Source organism: Arachis ipaensis, chromosome B6 (assembly GCF_059453495.1).
Source record: "Arachis ipaensis isolate K30076 ecotype BB chromosome B6, ASM5945349v1, whole genome shotgun sequence".
In the NCBI taxonomy this organism is placed as follows: Eukaryota; Viridiplantae; Streptophyta; class Magnoliopsida; order Fabales; family Fabaceae; genus Arachis; species Arachis ipaensis.
Window position 1 is genome coordinate 127602234 of NC_142441.1, and position 24126 is coordinate 127626359.

Here is a 24126-nt window from a genome sequence, read left to right on the forward strand (position 1 = left end):
CACTAATGGTCCTTACAGTGTTTCTGCTTCAGATTGATTTTTTATGTAGTGTAAGATCCCTGAGTTAGGTAGATGGTTGATTTTGTATGTGTCTTATTTAACCTTTCTTTCAATGATGAGCCAAATTAGCCATCTAAGTTAAGCCACTTCTTTACTAATGTGGATGTCTTTCTATACATTTTGTACATTCAACATGTCTGTAGATAAATCCTGTTTTCTTTTCTCTGGTTGGTAAACTAAACCTATTGTTTTAAGTGAGGACACCATTATTGACAGGAGTGATAACTACCTTGGCTTTCGTAACCAAGTTGCATTTGTCAAAAAGTTTTATATAACTTAGATGATATACACATGGTTTATAAGAAAAATGATTAACCACTAAAAATGCTTTTCGAAATAATGCTCTTAAAATATTCTGTTCTTGACAAAAATGACTCCCATTTTTTATATCGGTAAAAATACCCTTTAATAATTTATAAAGAAGGTTTTAGAAGTTTAGGATAAGAGTGGTGTTGAGAATCTAAAAGATTTGGGAATCACCATCATGAATCATTTTAAAATTGGAGTTTGTTTTAATTAAAATTTAAAAAATTAGTGTTTTAAATTAGGATAGTGTGCTAGCCATGTCGTCATTCTATTTGCCACATCAAACATTCACGATAATAGAAAATGTTTCTCTTAACAAATGAGTACTTATCCACGTTTTTAAATTATTGAAAGATATTTTTATTGCTAAGAAAAATGAAAGCCATGAATATTTCGAGGACACTTATCGTACTCTAATAAAATATCAATCATTCATTTAAACAAAATTATACACAAACAAAAATGTTCGCAATTCATATATTTTAATTATTTTTAGTTACTTTAGAATCACTGGCTTCCACCGATAATATAAATTACATTTGTAATAGCTATATAGTGAGAATAAATAAATGCAATTTATTTGTAAATTTATCAAAAAATTCATGTCATAATTTATACTTATATAGTAAATCACAAGAAAGCAATAATCATTTGCATTTCTTAAATTTACGATGGTGGTCTTGTGATGTGACATTATAAACATTTCAACAATCAAAACATCAAGAAATCAATGCATCAGTTCTATTTAGAGGGAGACAAGATATCATGGGAAAATGAAGAACTGAATTCATAAAAAACTAAACTATTCCCCAATTTTGGTTTAATATATTCTGCTCACTGTGCTTTTCCCACAATGTTATGGGTCCATTTATCCAGCTATAAGAAGCAAAGATTTAAAGAGGTAGCTCTATATTACTAAATTTACAATTTAGGCATCATGTTTTGTATGCTAAATTTAACCAACCACATGATCCTCACACAAAGTGCAGAATCTAGAATCTATTTAGTGTTTCCTCAGTTGTCTCCTATACCAGTAACGAATTAACGATGGCTTATAGAAACAACAATTCTACTTGGCTTATCCTTTGTAGAATGGATTCTATAGAAACAAGCAATACCATCAGTGCTTAAATATAGTAACCTTAATCCAAATTACAAACCTATCTTGCGAAACTTAACATCATTCATCATACAAGTAAACTTTTTACAACCTGGAATCGCCCTTCCATGAGAAATGTAAATGGCAGCATCAAGATCAATGCTATATCACAAACATTCCAAAATGTCGTCTGGAGCTATGTAGTTCAAAGCGGAGTCATCTCCCAGTCGACATAAAGGTGCAGCATTAGCCATCTATCGTTTTACATTTAGACAAGGGGAGATGAGTAAACGACCTCATGCGATTCTCAGATCTGAGATCACAAAACTAGTGGTGCATCCCTCCTGTGCCCACAGAATCAAGTTCCTTTAGTGGCACCAGGATTTCGACCAAACTGGATTATCATTGGCTTGCCTTTAAATACATATCCATTCACTAGATTCTGAAACCAAAGGTATGTGATATAAACCATTTAATAAGATCGCCCTATCTCATGGTTTAGCAAATTCTGGAAGAACTATATGACAAATGAATAAAAAATATCGTAATGGAAAATCAGAAAACGAAATCATGTTGCACATATCAGAAATTAAAACACAGGAAAGCAAGTCTGCTGTGAGAAATATACCAGTCCCTGATGAGCCAGCTCAATTGATGGGAATGTTAAAAATGCTTGACTTCTCATCCTTCCTTCCTGAAACTCAGAACTAGTCATTAATTTTAGTCATGCTTATGCTACCAACGAATATTTGTTTTGGAAGTCTCTTTGTATGGCATCAACACCAAAATGAAATTCATACCGTTTTAAAAGCCAATCAAGGTCTCTTACCTGCATCAGTTTTACATGAAGGCAAGACTTGGCAGTCTCAATACTTCCAAACAAGCACCCTGCCATAGCAAAAGACATATGCAGAACTTAATTGACATCCGAATGATAATTATGTTATAATGAACTCATTATGTCACATATTTGGTAAAGTTATTATTCATTTTAGGCTACTCAGATGCTCATTAAGGTAATTATTATTTTTTTTAGAAGTGTATGTACTAGTCTAAACACAAATCATGTACTGATAAAACCAAATCTGAATCAGCTAAAAGTATAGCAGCTTACCAAATATGAAAAAAAATCTTCACCAACCACATCTTTTGCCAAACTCTTAATATACAACACAGGAGCTGGATTTTCAGTGGTATAGTTCTGCACCATCCATCAATTCAAAAACACAAATTCATTACACATGGAATTTCGCACTACAATGTTTTCATAATATCCAAGTACGTGACCACTAGAAAATATTCACATATTAAAAGAAATTTTTGTTGAGAAAAAAGCAAATAAAAAGAAATGTCAGAGCATATAACAGATTAGATGCATTGAACAATTAGCAGTTGTCAAGTTCTGTTAGATTAACCACAAAATGATGAAACAAGTGGGCGAACAAAGAATTTTGTCACTTGAAACAAATTTGAGATTGTATACAGGAAAACTTATAAAGGTAGCTTCAGTAAGATCAAGACAGGGATATTTTAAGCTACTCACAATTCTTTATTTCAACACTTGATCTCACAAAGTAGTTACCAATTTCCATAATAGAGGCAAGACAGTTTGCAAATGCTAATGGAAAACTGGAAAAACTTGATCAGTTAATATGATAATCTGGTTAGATATGCAAGTCTGTCTACAAATAGTCTTTTACTAGAAACAAATTATCACAAAAAAATTTCTAGACATTACTTAATGGAGGCCGATATAACGACAATAGATACAAGATACAACAATATGATGCGCATGAAATTCCTTGAGAAAATTAATGTAATATAAAAACAATAGATTTTTAAGTGAAATATATTTTGTTTATTTAATAAAACTTGCCAGAACAGTGTAGGTACCACTACATTCAATGAACATATGTTAAATCATTATATTTATGGCATTGATGAGAATCGTTTTCAACCCAGCAGGCAGATACTATATTTAGAATGTAGCACTTCGACACCTAGAAGGATGAGACTTAGCAATAAAATGTGTAGATATTGAGCTACATTCAAAGTACAAACCTTAAACATTGGAAGAGATAATATTTCTTCAGGAGGCAATTTTCTACTCTCTAATTCTTCTGGAGTCAAGAATTTATGTGGATCTGGACTATCTTTTTCTAGCTCCTGTAAATCTTGACTTCTATCATCATTTTTACACTCATCCTTAATTTCTTTGGGAGCAATATTGATATGCAAAATCATCAAGAAAAGCAACAACTGTAAGCTATAATAATATGCTACAAGAACCAATCAGATGGAAAGTAAACAAATACCTACAAAACAGGGTTCTTCTTCTTGATTAATGGGATTTCTTTTGGGACTAAATTGACTGGTTTTATTCCAACATCCTCATGAGCTACATCTTTATCAATGGCAGGGCCAATAATTGTCTCACGCCTGGCACGCTTCTTAGTCTTTTTTGTTGTTGGCTCTACCTCCTAAAATTCTTTTTTGTTACTTTCCTATGGCAACTTAAGAATAATGAATGAAAACACACACACACACACACACACACACACACACACACTCTTGTTGGTATTAAAAAAGACGTGCATGAAATAAATGCTTTACATGAATTTGAAGCATTTAAGCATTTTCCATTGCATATATACATCGCAGTGGATTAGAGCTAAGGAAGCAATGGTGATGATACCTCTTCTGAAGATTCCATCTTTGATTCACCACTTGATAGATCTGCAGACTGAGGCTTAAAAGGTACCGGAGGAAGGGGAGGTGGTGGTGTTGGCACGGGTGGAGGTAATGGCGGTGTTGGCAATGCCATACGAAATGGAGCTGGAATGTTCATTTTGTTCACTAAGTGTAGAACCTATATTAGATAGGTAGAAAAATTGTGATCACTATTTGCTACTCAGTAGAAAAATAAAATAAAATGAAAAAAAAAAAGAATTCCATAGGTGCTAGAGAAAGAAACCAATGAATTTTTGCATCCTCAGTTAATACTGGAACAACCTGAGTGTAAAATCGGGGAACAGCAATCAGAGCATTGGCAATGTTGGTCAATATATTTTCATCTGGCGGAGGGTAAGCATACCTGTTAGACCAATTTGATTACAGTATACCAAAACCAAACCAAATTTTTATACACCACACTGCAAAGATGGTTCAAAAACCATGCATCGTACTTTCTACGACTAAAAAGTAGGATACATGACAACATACTATAAGTACACATAATTATCATTCATAGCTATTCATGTATTCAGCAGCAAAGCACTAAAATAGTAAAATATAGATTAAAATAACAGTTGTCAAAGTTAGTTATCAGTGGTTATCATTTGAAGTTTCCATTTTAAATTGAACATTAGGGCAATAAATGGCTACAATGCATCACCAGATAATAATCTATATCTTTTTTCATCATGTGAAATAGAAGAACAAATATACAAATTGTAAGATACTGTAGGTTGCAGTGGCATTCTGCTTCGCCTAATATGTTATTCTTAAATTGCCTGCAATAAGTAAACACCAAACACAACATGATGTTAAGAGAGACTTGAAAAAGATGAAAATCATGAGGGAGAGCAATTAAATGAACATACAAAATATAGACTTGATTGAAGAAATTCTCATTGAAAAATTTCACGATTCTATACTCTCACAGCCTCAACAACATATAAGTAGAATCAGATTTTTAATCTACTATGATTTTTTAATGTCTTTTCATTAATCTGTTTTTTATTTAATCTTCTTGACCTATTTAAGTGCCAAGGGAATCCTAAAGCAATAAAAAGCAACAAATACAAAAGACTGTAATGTCAGCATACTCAAGGTGAGGTGGAAATGGATAGTCAACACCAAGTCTTTCAGCAATTGGCTCAGCAACAGGGAAACATCCTGATTTTGTATCTCCGTTAATAGCTTTGGTTACAGTTGTATCTTTAACCACAGACGCTTTAAAGTCCTTTCCCAGCTGAGCTACACTGCCTTTTCGCCACTTGCCATTGGATTATTAGCTCTCTCTGCTGACAAGACTTTACCAAGAAGCCTCAACCTAACCAACCCCATGAAAGTGAAGTCACAATCATACAAAGAATACAGTTTCTAATAAACTTTACAGCGTTATATTTATATTAACCAATTTTAGGGCAAGTATTTTACTCATAAAGTTAAAAAATCAGGAATCAATTGAAAAGGATATCAGGATAAATGAATATGAAGTAGAAATATAGAATTAAGAAACAACAACAAAACCTTGTCCCACTAGGTAGGTGGGGTCGGCTACATGGGTCCACAATGCCTTTGCACCCTATCATTTATAGTGTCTGAAATAAGCTCATTTGGGCTTAAATTTCTCCTGATCACCTCATTTATAGTGTCTTTGCACCCTATCATTCATAGTGTCTGAAATAAGCTCATTTGGGCTTAAATTTCTCGTGATCACCTCATTTAGAGTATTCTTAGGTGCCTCTCTGCCCAGAACCATTGATCTATCCTCCTAACCAAAGGTTCTGCTAGTTTTCTCTCCACATGTTTATACCACCTAAGACAATATTCCACCATCATTTCAATAATAGGTGACACCTTGACTTTCTCTCATGTTTTTGTTCCTTATTCTGTCCATTCGAGTATGACTATTATTCATACCCTGGGTCGAGCTGTTTGACCCGGGATGTTTAGCGACAAGGCGACCAACCTCTTCAGGTCTGACTATCCGACCTCTTCTCAAAGAAATCGGCCAAACTGTCAGGAAAGCCCAGTAAAGGGCCCAAATAGAGGAACACGACCCATATCCAACGGCAGTCCAAGCCTATAGAGATAAAGGCGGTTCCCTTAAAGATAAGCTAACCTCACCCGAAGATAAGATAACTAACTTATCTTATCTAAGAAGGACAGCCCACGACCATTATAAATACACTGGAGCACCCAGGTATAACTCATACTCTGATTCTACTAAAAACCTGTTAATACCCTTGCTAACTTAAGCATCGGAGTCCCTTGCAGGTACCCCAACCCTCCGGTGACGAAGAATTAGCAGTGTAGCCAGCTCAACAAGTCGGACACGATAGCTCCGGCCGCCACCCACCAGCCGGACACGTCATCTCCGACCAGTATAGAAGATCTCGTCCGAGATCGACCTACAGTTTCAGGTAACCCTCGGAACATTGGCGCCGTTGCCGGGGAACCTGGAAGTCATCCCATCACCATGGCGGACGACCATGACAACGACCACGATTCGGATTTAGAAGATAGAACGCCGCACAAGAACGCGGACACTACACCAAAAGATACTCCTCAACCTAACAAAAACAACGATTCATCAACCGTCGGAGCCATGGAGGCACTTCAAGATCGCTTAAAGCAACTCGAAAAAGAGGCGGAACATCAGCGAGAAGCTGAGAAAAACCTACAAAGGGAAATAAGACGACGTCGGAAACTGGAGGACAAACTCCTAAAAATCGAAGCCGATCTCAAGGCCAAAGCTAATCGATCCTCTCATGAGGATAACTCCCGCAAGGACCAAGATCCATTCACCAAGGAGATCATGAAGACCAAAATCCCAAAGGATTTCAAACTTCCGGACATGACTTTGTACGATGGCACTACAGATCCGGGCCATCATCTCAGCAATTTCAGGAGTAGAATGTATCTCACCGACGCCTCAGATGCAGTTCGCTGCAAAGCCTTTCCAACTACTTTAATAAAGACGACAATCAGATGGTTCGATAATCTACCTTCTAGGTCCATCTCAAGCTTCGATGACTTAGCCAAAAAGTTTCTGGCCAGATTCTCCATCCAAAAAGATAAGGCTAAACACGCCCCAAGTCTATTAGAAATTAAGCAAGGAGATCGGAAAAGTCTTCGCAGTTACATGGAAAGATTCAACAAAACATCCCTGGACATACAAAGCCTACCAACAGAGGTTGCCATTATGGGCCTCATCAATGGCTTGCGAGAGGGACCTTTTAGTCAATCTATATCGAAAAAACACCCCACATCTCTGAATAAAGTACAAGAACGAGCAGAAAAGTACATCAACATGGAGGAAAACTCTCGACTAGGAGAGACCTCAAAATCTGGATTCACCTATCCCTCCCGGGATAAGGATAAAGAGTCCAAAAAGAAGGAAGATCGACATGGGGAAAAAATAAAAAAATACCACAATTACACCCCTTTTTGGGTGTCCCTTGTGGATGTCTACAGGAAAGTTTGCCACATTGAAAAAATACCCCCAGCCCGGCCACTCAAAGGCAAAAAAGGAGGAGGAAATTGGACCGAATATTGCGAATATCATCGAATCCGCGGGAATTCCACCAACGAATGTTTTGACTTAAAAAATGTCATAGAAAAATTAGTAAGAGAGGGAAAACTAGATCGGTACCTGGCCACCCGAGACGATGAACAAAGAAAAAGAAGAAGAGACGAAGATGTCGGACGAACCGAACGTTCACCTCGTACACCAGAAAGACACGTCCATATGATACACGGCGGATTTACGGGAGGAGAAATCTCCAAGTCATCTCGCAAAAGATATCTCAAAGAAGTATATCATGTTGAGGGAAAAGAAGAAGCACTCGACATCCCCGCAATCACTTTCACCAAAGATGACGCATCCGGTATCATCTTAGGACATGATGATCCCATGGTCATCACTATTATACTGGCAAACGCAAATCTCCACCGCATACTGATAGACCAGGGGAGCTCCGCCGATATCTTGTTCAAAACTGCCTTCGACAAGCTCGGTCTGGAAGAAAAAGAAATTAGAGCATATCCAAACAGTCCGTTCGGATTGGGAGACACCCCAGTTCAACCACTTGGATACATCTCACCACACACTACTTTCGGAAAAGGAAATCAATCCAGAACACTCAAGATAGACTACATCGTGGTCGATGTGAGTTCAGCCTACAATACCTTAATAGGTCGGACAACATTGAATCAACTCGGCGCAATAGTCTCAACTCCACATTTATGCATGAAATTCCCAACTGCAGAAGGAATAGCTACAATAAAAGCAGATCAGAAGATAGCGCGTCGCTGTTACAATGAAAGTCTAAACCTCAGAGGCAGAGGAGAGGAATTCCACGCAATTGAACTAGGGGGAGTTCAGAGGCGGGAAGAACTCCGCCCACAACCCGAAGGTGAAGTAGAGAGAATCCAGATCGGAGACACCCCAGACAAAACAACCAATATTGGTACGATTCCAAGAGGAGATATAAAAGAATTACTCGTATAGTTCTTACGAGATAACGTCGACCTCTTTGCATGGAAAGCTGCAGACATGCCAGGTGTTCACACCCTGGGTCGAGCTATCCGATCCGGGATGTTCAGTAACAAAGCGACCAACCTCTTTAGGTCAGACTATCCGACCTCTTCTCAAAGAGTTCGGTCAAATCGACAGGAAAGCCCAGTAAGGGGCCCAAATAGAGGAACACGACCCAAATCCAAAGGCAATCCAAGCCTATAGAGATAAGGGCGGTTCCCTTGAAGATAAGCTGACCTCAACTTAAAGATAAGATAAGATAAGATAACTAACTTATCTTATCTAAAAAGGTCACTCTACACCATTATAAATACACTGGAGCACCCAGGTATAACTCATACTCTGATTCTACTAAAAACCTGTTTAATACCCATGCTAACTTAAGCATCAAAGTCTCTTGCAGGTACCCCACCCTCCGGTGACCAAGGATCAGCAGTGCAGCCAGTCTAACAAATCGGATACGACAGCTCGGGCCGCCACCTACTAGCCGGACACGTCATCTCCGACCAGTACAGAAGATCTCGTCCGAGATCGACTTACAGTTTCAGGTAACCCTCGGAACACCAGGCATAGACCCCAAATTAATGTGCCACAAATTGGCGGTCTATCCAGGATCTTAGCCAGCACAACAGAGACGGAGAAAGCTCGGACCAGAACGATCCCAAGCTGTGGAAGAGCAGGTACAAGCTTTATTGGAGGCAGAATTCATAAGAGAAGTCAAGTACCCACTATGGCTAGCTAACGTCGTCTTGGTGAAAAAATCAAATGGGAAATGGCGAATGTGCACCGACTACACTGATCTCAATAAAGCCTGCCCAAAAGATCCTTATCCACTCCCAAGTATCGACGCCCTGGTGGATGCCTCCTCCGGATATAAATACCTCTCGTTCATGGACGCATATTCGGGATACAATCAAATCCCAATGCATCCACCCGACCAAGAAAAAACCTCATTCCTAACCCCAAAAGCAAACTACTGCTACATCGTAATGCCTTTTGGTCTTAAAAACGCGGGAGCTACTTATCAAAGGTTAATGAATAAAGTCTTTTTGGATCATATCGGAAAAATCATGGAGGTCTATGTGGACGACATGTTAATAAAGACACAAAGTGAAGAGACGCTATTGTCCGACCTAACCCAAGTGTTCAACACTATAAGAAGGCATGTCATGCGACTCAATCTTGCAAAATGCACCTTCGCAGTAGAAGCTGGCAAATTCCTGGGTTTTATACTCACACAAAGAGGAATCGAAGCAAATCCGAATAAATGCCGGGCCATACTCGACATGAAAAGCCCGACTTGCGTCAAAGAGGTGCAGCAACTCAACGGGAGGTTGGCATCCTTGTCCAGATTTCTAGCCGAATCGGCAATAAGATCTCTCCCATTCTACACTACTCTAAGGAAAGAAAAAAAGTTTGAATGGACAACAGAGTGCGAGCAAGCCTTCCAAGAGTTCAAGAGAACCACTCATATTGTACCTCGCGGTAGGAAGTCGAGCAGTAGCCTCAGCACTAGTTCGAGAAGACGACAGTGGGCAACAACCCGTATACTTCATCAGTAAAGCATTACAAGGATCCGAGCTGAACTACCAAAATATAGAAAAATTTGCCTATGCCCTCATACTAACATCTCGGTGATTTCGTCCATACTTCCAAGCTCACACCATTAGGATTCGGACCAACCAGCCCATAAAGTGGATTTTACAGTAAACGGACTTAGCAGGTAGAATCTCGCAGTGGGCCGTCGAGTTGTCTGAATTTGATCTTCAATACGAAGCTCGGACAGCCATTAAATCACAATATCTGGCCGACTTCATTGCAGAATTTACAAACACTCCGGAAACCCCCACAGAATGGAACCTCTACGTGGACAGTTCCTCAAATAAAAATGGAAGTGGCACGGGTGTGATAATTGAAAGCAACCAAGGGACTCAAATTGAACTCTCCCTTAAATTCGGGTTCCCTGCCTCAAACAATCAAGCGGAATATGAGGCACTACTAGCTGGTTTGAAGTTGGCCAGGGAGATCGGAGCTCAAAAGCTTACCATATTCAGCGACTCACAAGTAGTCACTTCACAAATAGCAGGGAGCTACCAAGCCAAAGACCCCACCATGAAAAAGTACTTGGACAAAATCAGGGAACAACTCGGAGAATATGAGGTCCGTCACATACCCCGAGAACAGAATGCCCGAGCTGATGCACTCTCAAAGTTAGCCAGCACCAAACCAGGAGGCAACAATAGAAGCCTCATCGAAGAAATACTGTAGAGTCCATCAATCTCAGAAGAAGAAAAAGTCCTAGCCATAACAGGTCAGGATCAAGGATGGATGTCTCCCATAATTAACTACCTCAAAACAGAAACACTCCCTACAGACGAAAAGGAGGCAAAGAGGTTAAAACGAGAGGCACAACATTACACTATCATAAACAATACTCTATACATGAGAGGGATCTCAATCCCATTATTAAAATGTCTGCCGACTCCCAACACAAAGGAAGTTCTAGAAGAAGTACACAGTGACATTTGTGGCAATCATCTCGGAGCACAAGCTCTCGCCAAAAAAGTACTCCGAGCAGGATTTTATTGGCCAACACTACAAAAGCAAGCTACAGAGTTTGTAAAGACATGTCTACCATACCAGAAACATGCCAACTTTTACATCGCCCCACCAGAGGAACTCATCAGCGTGACCTCACCATGGCCATTTGCAAAATGGGGACTCGACCTTCTTGGACCCTTCCCTCAGGGATCAGGACAAGTTAAATTCCTTATAGTAGGCGTAGACTACTTTACAAAGTGGATCGAGGCAGAACCCCTAGCTAATGCCACTGCTCAAAGAAGTCGAAAATTCCTATATAGGAACATTGTCACGAAGTTTGGGGTTCCATACTCCATCACCACAGACAATGGCACCCAATTCACAGATGCAGGCTTCAGAAAGTTAGTGGCTGACTTGAACATAAAACAACAATTCACTTCTGTAGAACATCCCCAAGCCAATGGACAAGCCGAAGCTGCCAACAAAGTCATATTGGCCGGGATAAAACGAAGATTACAGGACGTAAAGGGAGCTTGGGATGAGGAGCTCCCACAAGTCCTATGGGCATATCGAACAACGCCATATTCCACCACAAAGGAATCATCCTTCCGATTAATATACAGAATGGAGGCAATGATCCCAGTAGAGATTGAAGAAGGGTCGCCTAGAGTGATCCACTATAATGAACAAGCTAACTCCCAACTTCAAAGGGAAGAACTCAACCTACTCCCGGAAGTTCAAGAAAGAGCTCGGATCAGGGAAGAAGCACTAAAACATCAAATGGCTTCGAGATATAATCAAAAGGTAGTGCCACGAGGTTTCGCTGAAAATGATCTCATCCTAATCCGAAATGATATCGGAACAACTCGACCTGGAGAAGGAAAGCTGACAGCAAACTGGAAAGGACCCTACCGAGTCGTAGAAGTACTGGGAAATGGCTACTACAGACTGTTCGAACTCGATGGATGAGAGCTTCCTAGGTCATGGCACGCCTGCAACCTAAGAAGGTACTATAGTTAGGGATGAAAAAGGATCTTAGGACAAGGCGCACTCTTTTTCCTGAAAAGGTTTTTTAATGAGGCGCCAAGCCAAGACCTATAAATCGCCCAACTTAGAGGGATAAAGCTTCCACATGTATATTTGCATTTTCTTTTGAATAAAATATGTTTAGATATTCTACAAATTTTCAAGCCGCATTAATATGAAACACTCATCGTCCGATTATAAAGTGACAGAGGCAGAAAGTGAAAATCGAATTCCCTGCACGATCGCGATAAAGACCAACAGAGATGAAAACCAAATTCATCAAAAGGTCGACCAAGCGAGGATTAAACCCAATTTCTATAAATTGGCAAAGATGAAAACAGAATAATACAAGAAGTTATCGAAAGTGATCCATAGAAAGGACCTGACGAGGTCCTAATAAAATGGATTGCTAAAAAATAACTTAAAGACTGGCCGACGCTAAGAAGTCGGACCAGTCACAATAACCCAAGTTATAAGTAAATCCCTAGAAAGAGGTCTGGCCAGTCCTATAAAAGAGGATTACTGTAAATCCCTGAAAGAGACCGGAACAAGGTCCAAGAAAGAGGATTACAAAAATAACTTAGAAGGGCCCGACATGACGAAGTCGGCCCAAAACGTAAAAGTTATAGAAGTAATCCCTGAAAGAGACCGAAACAAGGTCCAAGAAAGAGGATTACAAAAATAACTTAGAAGGGCCCGACATGACGAAGTCGGCCCAAAACGTAAAAGTTATAGAAGTAATCCCTGAAAGAGACCGGAACAAGGTCCAAGAAAGAGGATTACAAAAATAACTTAGAAGGGCCCGACATGATGAAGTCGGCCCAAAACGTAAAAGTTATAGAAGCAATCCCTGAAAGAGACCTGAACAAGGTCCAAGAAAGAGGATTACAAAAATAACTTAGAAAGACCCGACATGACGAAGTCGGCCCAAAACATAAAAGTTATGGAAGCAATCCCTGAAAGAGACCTGAACAAGGTCCAAGAAAGAGGATTACAAAAATAACTTAGAAGGGCCCGACATGACGAAGTCGGCCCAAAACGTAAAAGTTATAGAAGCAATCCCTGAAAGAGACCTGAACAAGGTCCAAGAAAGAGGATTACAAAAATAACTTAGAAAGACCCGACATGGCGAAGTCGGCCCAAAACATAAAAGTTATAGAAGTAATCCCTGAAAGAGACCTGAACAAGGTCCAAGAAAGAGGATTACAAAAATAACTTAGAAAGACCTGACATGACGAAGTCGGCATCCATAAAATAATAAAGTTATAAAAATTAATACCTAGAAAGAGACCTCATAGAAGGCCCAAACAAAGAAGGATTACTAGAAATAACTTCTGAAGCCTCAAAGGAATCAAAGCCACAAGAAGGAAATATAAAGGCAATCCAAAGAGGTCGAGCAACAAGACTCCAACACTATCGAAAACCTAAGAAAGGGTACCAAGATAGATAAGGACCGACAAGATATTAAAAGCATGAAGTTGTAATAAGAACAAGCTCAAAGAGGCTACCCAAATCATCCCCAAGAACTTGGAAGCTGTTCCGAGGGTTACTTGAAACTGTAGGTCGATCTCGGACGAGATCTTCTATGCTGGTCGGAACCGATGTATCTGGTTGGTGAATGGTGACCGGAGCTGGTACGTCAGACTTGTTTGGACTTGAACGTGCTGCTGATCCTCTATCACCGAAGGGTGGGGGGGTACCTGCAAGAGACTCCGATGCTTAAGTTAGCATGGGTATTAAACAGGTGTTATGTAGAATCAGAGTATGAGTTATACCTGGGTGCTCCAGTGTATTTATAATGGTGAGATGTGACCTTTTGGATAAGATAAGTTAGTTATCTTATCTTATCTTTATCTTTGAGTTGAGGTCAGCGTATCTTCCAACGGAACCGCCTTCATCTCTATAGGCTTAAGCCGCCTTAGGATTCGGGTCGTGCTCCTCTATTTGGGCCTTTAACTGGGCTCTCCTGTCGATTTGGCCGAGCTCTTTGAGAAGAGGTCGGATAGTCTGACCTGAAGAGGTTGGTCGCTTTATCTCGAATCATCCCAGGTCGGATAGCTCGACCCAGGGTATGAGCAGTGCCCCCTGCTTGAGCTCGATCTTCTTTTTGAGGTCGAGTCCTTGACTTCGGTCCTTCTTAAAGTCGAACTCAAGCATTTGTCGATTCCTTTCTTTGTAAAGTCTTTTTTGAATATAGAATGTTTTCCTCTAAAAGCGCACGCTTTTGTATTAGCGCTTTTTTTGGGAACGCAAGCGGTTTTAATATCCGCATTTAATTGGCATTAATTTGCCCTTCATTCTCTCTTGGCTTTTATTTTGAATTTCGCGATCAAAAACGGTTTCTCTTCTTCATTTCTTCTTCGTAACTTCTCCCTTTACTCTCTCATTTTCTATTTCTCTCATCTGTTCTCTGTCTTTCGCTTGCGCTTCTGCTTTCTTGTGTTTGCGGCGTCACTTGGCGTTTTTCTGGACAGCCCTTATCTCTACGCTTCCACTCTTCCTCGAAGCTTCTTCCGTCTCCAGGTTAGTCCCATTTCGTATTTTCCTCATTGTTTTTTACTTTGCGATGGAGTTTTCCTTTTAATCTTCTTTTTGGAGAAAGTTTGGATCTTTTCTGTTTTTATCATGCTTGATTTGTTACATGCTCTGGAATTTCTTCGTTTTTTGGTGCGAATCTTTTTCTTGTTGCCTGAATCTTTTCTTTTGCATGTTGCCGCCGTTTCTGTTTGTGCCTTGGCTGATGATTTTTTGCTTGAAAAGTTTGCGCCTTTGCTGCTTGGCCTTTTTGGTATTTCTGATATACTGTAGAAGTATTGTTTTTTGCTGGTAAACTGTAGGAGCAATGCTTTTCCTGATAAACTGTAGAAGGGTGGACCTTTTGCGTTTTTGCTTCCTTTGTTTTCTTTCTGGATTTTATTTTGATGAGTGCTGGGATGTAGGATGTAGAAATAACTTGAAGACCTTGTATGTTTACTGCCTCCAAGGGATGCCCCGAGACTTTTTGTCTTAAGTCTTGGGGTTTTCCCTTTTTTGCTTATCCGCCCGTCGAGATGTTTTGCCCCCTGTCCGAGATGTTTTTAAGTAATCCATTCTTCTTTTCTTTTTGTAGGATTTAGTTGACCTCATGTCTTCCCGAAATAACATTGTAGAGATGCCTTCCCAGGTCCCTGCGGGTATGGCCGATTGGGTGGACTCCATGGTTCTCATGTGTGTCTCGCTGGTTGATTCTGAGTTTTGTGCTCAGCTTAGGCAGTTTCATAGTGTCTGTAGTAATTCTGGTGACGAGAAGAACTATGAGCTTGTTCCTCTTTCTTCTGACGAGAGAGTCTGCTTCTCGACTCGAGTTGTTGACAATCGCCCCTTCTTTTATGCTTACGATTTTTTCTTTGGTCAACTAGGTATTACCCTTCCTTTTACTCAATTTGAAACCAACCTGTTATGGTCTTGTAATGTTGCCCCTTCTCAACTTCACCCCAACTCCTGGGGTTTCATAAAAATTTTCCAATTGCTGTGCGATGGTTTTGGTATTCCTGCTTCCCAATCTCTTTTTTTCTATCTGTTTGTCTTGACTAAGCCCGGTGTGGTAAAAAAGAAGTCAGCTTGGGTCTCCTTTCGTTCTACCCAAGGAAAGAAGGTTTTTTCCATGTTTGACGAGTCGTTCCGTGATTTTAAGAACTACTTTTTCAAGGTCCGAGCTGTTGAAGGAGCTCGGCCCTTTTTTCTGGATGAGAATGACGAACCTGCTTTTCCCTTGGAATGGCAAAAAGATGTGAGGGTCTCTCGGTATTCGTGGGAGATGTTAGATGAGGCCGAGCTAGCCTTTGTGACTATCTTGGAAGAACGCTGGGGTCAACCTCCCCATCTTGACACAAAGAAATTTCTGACCAATCCTTCTCTTCTTCAAACTGAACTGGGTATCTTATGTTTCTTGTTTATGTTGCTTGTAGCTGTCTTTTCCGACTTATCCGACTTGTAGCTAATTTTTTGTTTTGCTTGCAGAGGCAATGAAGAATAATGAAGCTATGAAAGCTTTTAAGAGGGCACAGAGGGCGACTGCTGCCAGAAATGTTGCTGCCAGGGCAGCTGGGGAGGGATTCTCCCAGGCGCGCGAGAAGCCATCAGTGCAGATTTCCGTTGGGGTGAAGAAAGTGATCCCTACACCCCGAGTTCGTTTGGTAGATCCTTACGTCGCCTCTGCTGCTCCTTCTGTTGCTCCTCCCAATAAAAAACAAAAGACCGCTGAGCCTTTCGACCTCGATGCTCCTGATTTTAATGCTATTGAATTCGTGGATCAACAAATCGGTCCCTACGGCGCTCTCTCCATGGACGATGTGTCCATCCTTTATCACTTGAAATTCATGGCCCAAAATCATGTGAAGATGGCGTATATGTCGGCTGCCATATATTGTACTGCTCAGAATCTCCCTATCCACGCCACTAAAGCGTTTATGGAGGAGGCGAAACAAGAGTTTGATCGGATGAAGGAGTTAAAGGAGGAGCTTGAGACGAAGGTGGCCAAGCTGGAGAAGGACTTGAAGAATGAGGAGGCGAGTTCTCAGTCATTGGCAGCTTCATTGAGGTTAGCTGAGGACGCAGTCTTGATGCACAAGGATAGTTACGTTACCTCTTATCGAGAGGTGCTGCGCCTGAGGGAGGAGCTCGACCATGCCCGGGAAGATTATTCTGAGCTTCAAGGTCATCTCGTTGGCAGCGTGACTGCTGCTTATGAGAACTTGAAGGAGCAAGTTCGGGTCATTGCTCCCGAGGCCGATCTTACCAACTCCCCCTGTGTCTTCTACCAAAGTGCCGACCTCTTCGGTTCCTCCTGCTGTGCCCGACTCGGATTGCCAGATCCTGAATTGGGAGGATGGAACTGTGGATGCTGTGCCGATCCAGACTCGCCCTCTTTCTCCTTGTCCTGATGCTGCCAAGAAGGTTCCTGATTCTTGTTGATCTCTTCTTGAAAATTTGTGTAGTTGGCCCGGCTTGTGGGCTCTCTTAGAACTTTTTATTTATTTGCTGACGCTTTCTAGTTGCTTGTCTAGCAACTTTTTATTTTGAAAAACAAAAGGTAACTTGTTATCTCTTTGTGGTAGGTTTTGGTGGCCTTCCAGGCCTTATAACTTTATAAAGTAGAAGTAGTTGTTTGACTTGACATCTTTTTGTTTTTCTATTGATGTTCGAAATCTTGCTCGACCTCCTTGGATTACTTTGTTGTTTGTAGCTTGAATCCTTTGAGGTTACGATTTGTGGAGTCCAACTTGTTTCTCGGTTTTCCGTATTTGTGGCCGGTTCCTTTGCGTTGGTCCCTTTCTAAGTTATTATTGTAATCCCCTCTTTCAGAGATTACTTTTATAACTTGTTTGTAGGAGATTGACTTCGTTAGGTCGATCTTTTTTTAAGTTATTTTTGTAATCCTCTTTCTTGGACCTTTGTCAGGTCTCTTTCAGGGATTACTTTGATAACTTCTTGGTAGTAGGAGTCCGACTTAGTTATGTCGGTCTCCCTTAAGTTATTTTTTGTAGTCCTCTTTCTTGGATCTTTGTCAGATCTCTTTCAGGGACTACTTTGATAACCTTTTGGTAGTAGGAGTCCGACTTGGTTATGTCGGTCTCCCTTAAGTTATTTTTTGTAGTCCTCTTTCTTGGATCTTTGTCATATCTCTTTTAGGGACTACTTTGATAACTTTTTGGTAGTAGGAGTCCGACTTGGTTATGTCGGTCTCCCTTAAGTTATTTTTTGTAGTCCTCTTTCTTGGATCTTTGTCAGATCTCTTTCAGGGACTACTTTGATAACTTTTTGGTAGTAGGAGTCCGACTTGGTTATGTCGGTCTCCCTTAAGTTATTTTTTGTAGTCCTCTTTCTTGGATCTTTGTCAGATCTCTTTCAAGGACTACTTTAATAACTTTTTGGTAGTAGGAGTCCGACTTGGTTATGTCGGTCTCCCTTAAGTTATTTTTTGTAGTCCTCTTTCTTGGATCTTTGTCAGATCTCTTTCAGGGACTACTTTAATAACTTTTCATTTTGGGCTGACTTTGTTATGTCGGGCCCTTCTAAGTTAAAGTAATCCTCTTTAATAGGGTTGGCCAGACCTCTTTCCAGGGTTTACTTATAACTTGGTTTGACTTGGTTCGACTTCATAATGTTCGACCAATCTTTAAGTTATTATTTTAGCGATCCGTAAGACCTCGTCAGGTTCTTTTTTAGATCACTTTCGATAACTTCTTACATTATTCTGTGTTCATCTTTGCCGATTTGTAGAAAGTGGTTGTCATCTCTAGATCGTCCTTTGGGTGAATCGCGTTTTCACCTTTATCGGACCGTTGTCTTTATCGTGATCGTGCAGTGAAATTCTTTTTCACTTTCTGCCGATCTGTTGCTTTATAATCGGATGATGAATGCTTCAGATTAATGCGTCTTGAAATCTTTGTAGAATATCTAAAATATATTTTATTTAAAGGAAAAGTGCAAATAGATACATATGGGATTGTCTGAGTCTCAACTTGGTGCCTCATTAAAAAACCTTTTCAGGAAAAAGAGTGCATCCAATGATGAGATCTTTTATCTCTTCTTAACTGTAGTACCTTCTTAGGTTGCAAGCGTGCCACGACCTGGGAAGCTCTCGTCCATCGAGTTCAGACAGTCTGTAGTAGCCCTTTCCAAGCACTTCTACAACTCGGTAGGGTCCTTTCCAATTTGCTGCCAGCTTTCCTTCTCCTGGTCGAGTTGTTCCGATATCGTTTCGGATTAGGATGAGATCATCCTCTACAAAACTTTTTGGCACTACCTTTCGATTATATCTGGAAGCCATTAGGCGCTTTAGAGCTTCTTCCCTGATCCGAGCTCTTTCTTGGAGTTCGGGTAACAAGTTGAGCTCTTCTCTCTGAAGTTGGGAGTTTGCTCCCTCATTGTAGTGAACTACTTTGGGTGACCCTTCCTCAATTTCTACTGAAATTATTGCCTCTATTCCGTATGCTAATCGGAAGGGGGATTCCTTCGTGGTGGAATGTGGCGTTGTTCGATATGCCCATAAGACCTGTGGAAGCTCTTCTGCCCAGGCTCCCTTTGCATCTTGTAATCTCCATTTTAATCCGGCCAGTATGACTTTGTTAGCAGCTTCGGCCTGTCCGTTGGCTTGTGGATGTTCAACGGAGGTGTACTGGTGCTTTACATTCAAGTCGGCTACTAGTTTTCTGAAGCCTGCGTCTGTGAATTGAGTGCCATTATCTGTGGTTATCGAATATGGAACCCCGAACCTCGTGACAATGTTTTTATATAAAAATTTCCGGCTTCTTTGAGCGGTGGCATTGGCCAGGGGCTCTGTCTCGATCCACTTTGTAAAGTAATCTACCCCTACTATGAGGAATTTAACTTGCCCTGATCCCTGTGGGAAGGGGCCGAGAAGATCGAGTCCCCATTTTGCAAATGGCCAAGGTGAGGTCACACTGATGAGCTCTTCTGGCGGGGCGATGTGAAAGTTGGCATGTTTCTGACATGGTGGGTATGTCTTTACAAATTCTGTGACTTCTTTCTGTAGAGTTGGCCAATAAAATCCTGCCCGGAGCACTTTTTTGGCGAGAGCTCATGCTCCGAGATGATTGCCACAGATACCGCCGTGTATTTCTTCTAGCACTTCTCTTGTGTTGGAGGTTGGCACGCATTTTAGTAAAGGTGTTAAGATTCCTCTTTTGTACAGGATGTTGTTTATGATGGTGTAGTACTGTGCCTTGCTTTTTAACCTTTTTGCCTCCTTTTCTTCTATGGGGAGCGTTCCTGTTTTGAGGTAGTTGGTTATAGGGGTCATCCATCCTTGGTCCTGATTTATTATAGTCAGGACTTTTTCCTCTTCCGAGATTGACGGATTCTGCAACATTTCCTGGATGAGGCTTCTGTTGTTACCCCCTGGTTTGGTGCTGGCTAGTTTTGAGAGTGCATCAGCTCGGGCATTTTGTTCGCGGGGTATGTGGCAGATCTTATACTCCCCGATTTGTCCGAGCTGTTCCTTGGTTTTATCCATATACTTTTTCATGGTGAGATCTTTGGCTTGGTAGCTCCCTGTTATTTGTGATGTAACCACTTGTGAATCGCTGTAAATGTTGAGTTTTTGAGCTCCGACCTCTCTAGCCAGCTTCAAGCCAGCTAATAATGCTTCATATTCCGCCTGGTTGTTTGAGGCCGGGAACCCGAACTTGAGGGAGAGCTCAACTTGGGTTCTTTGGTTGCTTTCTATTATCACGCCTGCGCCGCTTCCAGTCTTATTTGAAGAACCATCCACGTAAAGGTTCCATTCTGTGGGGGTTTCTAGGGCATCTATGAATTCTGCGATGAAGTTGGCCAGATATTGTGATTTGATTGCTGTCCGAGCTTCATATTGGAGATCAAACTCTGACAACTCGACTACCCATTGTAAGATTCTGCCTGCTAGATCTGTTTTCTGCAATATTCCTTTTATGGGTTGGTTAGTTCGAACCTTAATGGTGTGAGCCTGGAAGTACAGGCAGAGTCGTCGAGATGTTAGGATAAGAGTATAGGCGAATTTTTCTATTTTCTGGTAGTTCAGCTCGGATCCCTGTAGTACCTTGCTAATGAAGTAGACAGGTTTTTGTCCATTTTTGTCTTCTCTTACTAGTGCTGTGCCACTGCCTTGCTTCCCACTGCGAGGTATAATATGAGTGGTTCTCCAACTCGCGGTCGGGATAGGATAGGTGGCTGTCCTAAGAACTTCTTGAGGTCTTGGAAGGCTTGCTCGCACTCTACTGTCCATTCGAATTATTTTCCCTTTCTTAAGGTAGCATAGAAGGGAAGAGATCTTATCGCGGCTCCTGCTAAGAATCGGGATAGTGCGGCCAGTCTCCCGTTGAGTTGTTGTACTTCTTTAACACAGGTTGGGCTCTTCATGTTGAGTATGGCCTGACATTTGTCTGGATTTGCTTCAATTCCTCTTTGAGTGAGCATGAAGCCTAAGAATTTGCCTGCTTCTTCTGCAAAGGTGCATTTCGCAGGATTGAGTCGCATGTCATGCTTCCTTATGGTGTCGAATACTTGAGCTAGGTCGGACAATAGTGTCTCTTCGCTTTGTGTTTTTATTAGCATGTCGTCCACATAGACCTCCATGATCTTTCCAATGTGATCCGAAAAAACTTTATTCATTAGTCTTTGATAAGTAGCTCCTGCATTCTTGAGGCCGAAGGGCATCACGATGTAACAGTAGTTCGCCTTTGGTGTTAAAAACGAGGTTTTTTCTTGATCTGGTGGATACATGAGAATTTGGTTGTATCCTGAATATGCATCCATAAACGAGAGATATTTATATCCAGAGGAGGCATCTACCAGGGCGTCAATACTTGGGAGTGGGTATGGATCTTTTGGACAAGCTTTGTTGAGATCGGTGTAATCGGTGCACATTCACCACTTCCCATTCGATTTTTTCACTAAGACGACGTTGGCTAGCCATAGCGGGTATTTAACTTCTCTTATAAATCCGGCTTCCAGTAGTGCCTGTACTTGTTCTTCCACAGCCTGGGATCGCTCCGGCCCAAGCTTTCTTCGTCTCTGCTGTACCGGTCGAGATCCTGGGTAGACTGCCAACTTGTGGCACATTAGCTTAGGGTCTATGCCTGGCATGTCCGCGGCTTTCCATGCAAAGAGGTCGACATTATCTCGTAAGAATTGTATTAGCAATTCTTTTAAATCTCCTTTGAGGATTGTGCCGATATTAGTTGTTTTTTCCGAGGTGTCCCCGATCTGAATTTTTTCTATCTCGCCCTCTGGTTGGGGGCGAAGATCTTCTCGTCGTTGAACTCTGCCCAACTCGATTGCGTGGAACTCTTCTCCTTTGCCTCTGAGGTTTAGGTTTTCGTTATAACAGCGACGTGCCATCTTTTGGTCAGCTTTTATCGCGGCTATCCCTTTTGGAGTTGGGAACTTCATACATAGGTGTGGGGTCGAGACTATTGCGCCGAGTTGGTTGAGTGTTGTCCGACCTATGAGAGCATTGTAAGCTGAACTTACATCGATTACGATGTAGTATATTTTGAGGGTCCTGGATTGGTCTCCTTTTCCGAAGGTTGTATGTAGTGATATATATCCTAGTGGTCGAACCGGGGTATCTCCTAACCCGAACAGACTGTTTGGATATGCCTTAAGTTCTTTTTCTTCTAAGCCGAGTTTATCAAAGGCTGTCTTGAATAAGATGTCGGTAGAACTCCCTTGGTCTATTAAGGTGCGGTGTAGGTTGGCGTTTGCCAATATGATGGTGATGACCATGGGATCGTCGTGTCCTGTGATGATGCCGGACGCGTCCTCCTTAGTGAATGTTATCGCTGGGATGTTGAGTGCTTCCTCCTCTCCTTCGACATGATATACTTATTTGAGATACCTTTTGCGGGAAGATTTGGAGATCCCTCCTGCTGCGAATCCGCCATGTATCATGTGGACATGTCTTTCTAGTGTCTGAGGTGATCATTTTGTTCGCTCGGTATCTTCATCCCTTCGTCTTTTTCTTTGATCATCATCTCAGGTGGCCAGGAATCGATTTAATTTTCCTTCCCTTACCAATTTTTCTTTGATATTTTTTAAGTCGAAGCATTCGTTGGTGGCGTGTCCTCTGACCCGATGATATTCACAATATTCCTTCCGATTTCCTCCTCCCTTTTTTCCTTTGAGGGGCCGTGCTGGGGGGATTTTTTCTGTATGGCAGACCTCTTTGTATATTTCGACTAGGGATGCTCTGAGGGGAGTATAATTATGGTATTTTTTAATTTTCTCCCCTTGTCGGTCTTCTTTTCTTTTAGATTCCTTGTCTCTGTCACGGTAGGAGGTCCCCGATTTTGAGGTCTCTCCTAACCGAGCGTTTTCTTCCATGTTGATGTATTTTTCTGCCCGTTCCTGCACTTCGTCTAAGGAGGTCGGGTACTTTTTTGATATAGACTGGCTGAAAGGTCCCTCTCGTAGGCCGTTGATAAGTCCCATGATGGCGGCCTCTGTGGGTAAGCTTTGTATGTCCATGCATGTTTTGTTGAATCTTTCCATGTAGTTGCGGAGGCTCTCCCGATCTCCTTGCTTGATCCCTAGTAGACTGGGGGCGTGTTTAGCTTTATCTTTCTGGATGGAGAATCTGGCAAGGAACTTTCCGGCTAGGTCGTCAAAGTTTGAGATGGACTTGGGAGGTAAGCTGTCGAGCCATCTGATCGCCGTCTTCGTGAGGGTTGTCGGGAAGGCTTTGCAGCGAATGGCATCTGAGGCATCGGTAAGGTACATTCTGCTTCTGAAATTGCTGAGATGATGGTTGGGATCGGTGGTGCCGTCGTACAAAATCATATCCGGGAGTTTGAAGTCTTTTGGAATTTTGGTTTTCATGATTTCCCTGGTTAACGGATCCTGTTCTTTGCGTGAGCTTTTCTCAGGAGTGACCCGAGGGGCTTTTAGATCGGCTTCTAATTGTTGTAACTTGTCTTCCAATTCTCGACGTTGCCGTACTTTCTTTTGTAGATCTTTTCCGATTTCTCGTTATCGTTGGGTTTCTTCTTCAAGTTGTTTCAAGCGATCTTGAAGGGCTTCTATTGCTCCCGGTTTAGTTGAATTTTTGTCTCCATTGGATTCCAGAGTGTCTTTTGGTGGGGCATCCGCATTTTTGTGCGGTGTTCTATTTTCTAGATCTGAGTCGTGGTCATTGTCATGGTTATCCGCCATGGTGATGGGATGACTTCCAGGTTCCCCGGCAACGGCGCCAATTTTCCGAGGGTTACCTGAAACTGTAGGTCGATCTCGGACGAGATCTTCTATGCTGGTCGGAACCGATGTATCCGGTTGGTGAATGGTGACCGGA

The 24126-nt window shown here is 41.5% G+C and overlaps 1 pseudogene across 1 annotated transcript in view; it reads right to left on the reverse strand.

Moving 5' to 3' along the window:
* Positions 1-1421: 1421 nt before the first annotated feature.
* The window catches only part of LOC107604934 (U11/U12 small nuclear ribonucleoprotein 65 kDa protein-like), a 55908-nt pseudogene continuing 33203 nt past the window's right edge, over positions 1422-24126 (reverse strand). Inside the window, exons 3-12 of the transcript XR_015885924.1 lie at positions 5468-5519; positions 5293-5429; positions 4478-4559; positions 4161-4334; positions 3785-3945; positions 3527-3731; positions 2580-2666; positions 2295-2353; positions 2094-2159; positions 1422-1907 (exon numbers count right to left, since the gene is read on the reverse strand). The product of XR_015885924.1 is annotated as a U11/U12 small nuclear ribonucleoprotein 65 kDa protein-like (transcript). The remainder of the gene's footprint in view (positions 1908-2093; positions 2160-2294; positions 2354-2579; positions 2667-3526; positions 3732-3784; positions 3946-4160; positions 4335-4477; positions 4560-5292; positions 5430-5467; positions 5520-24126) is intronic.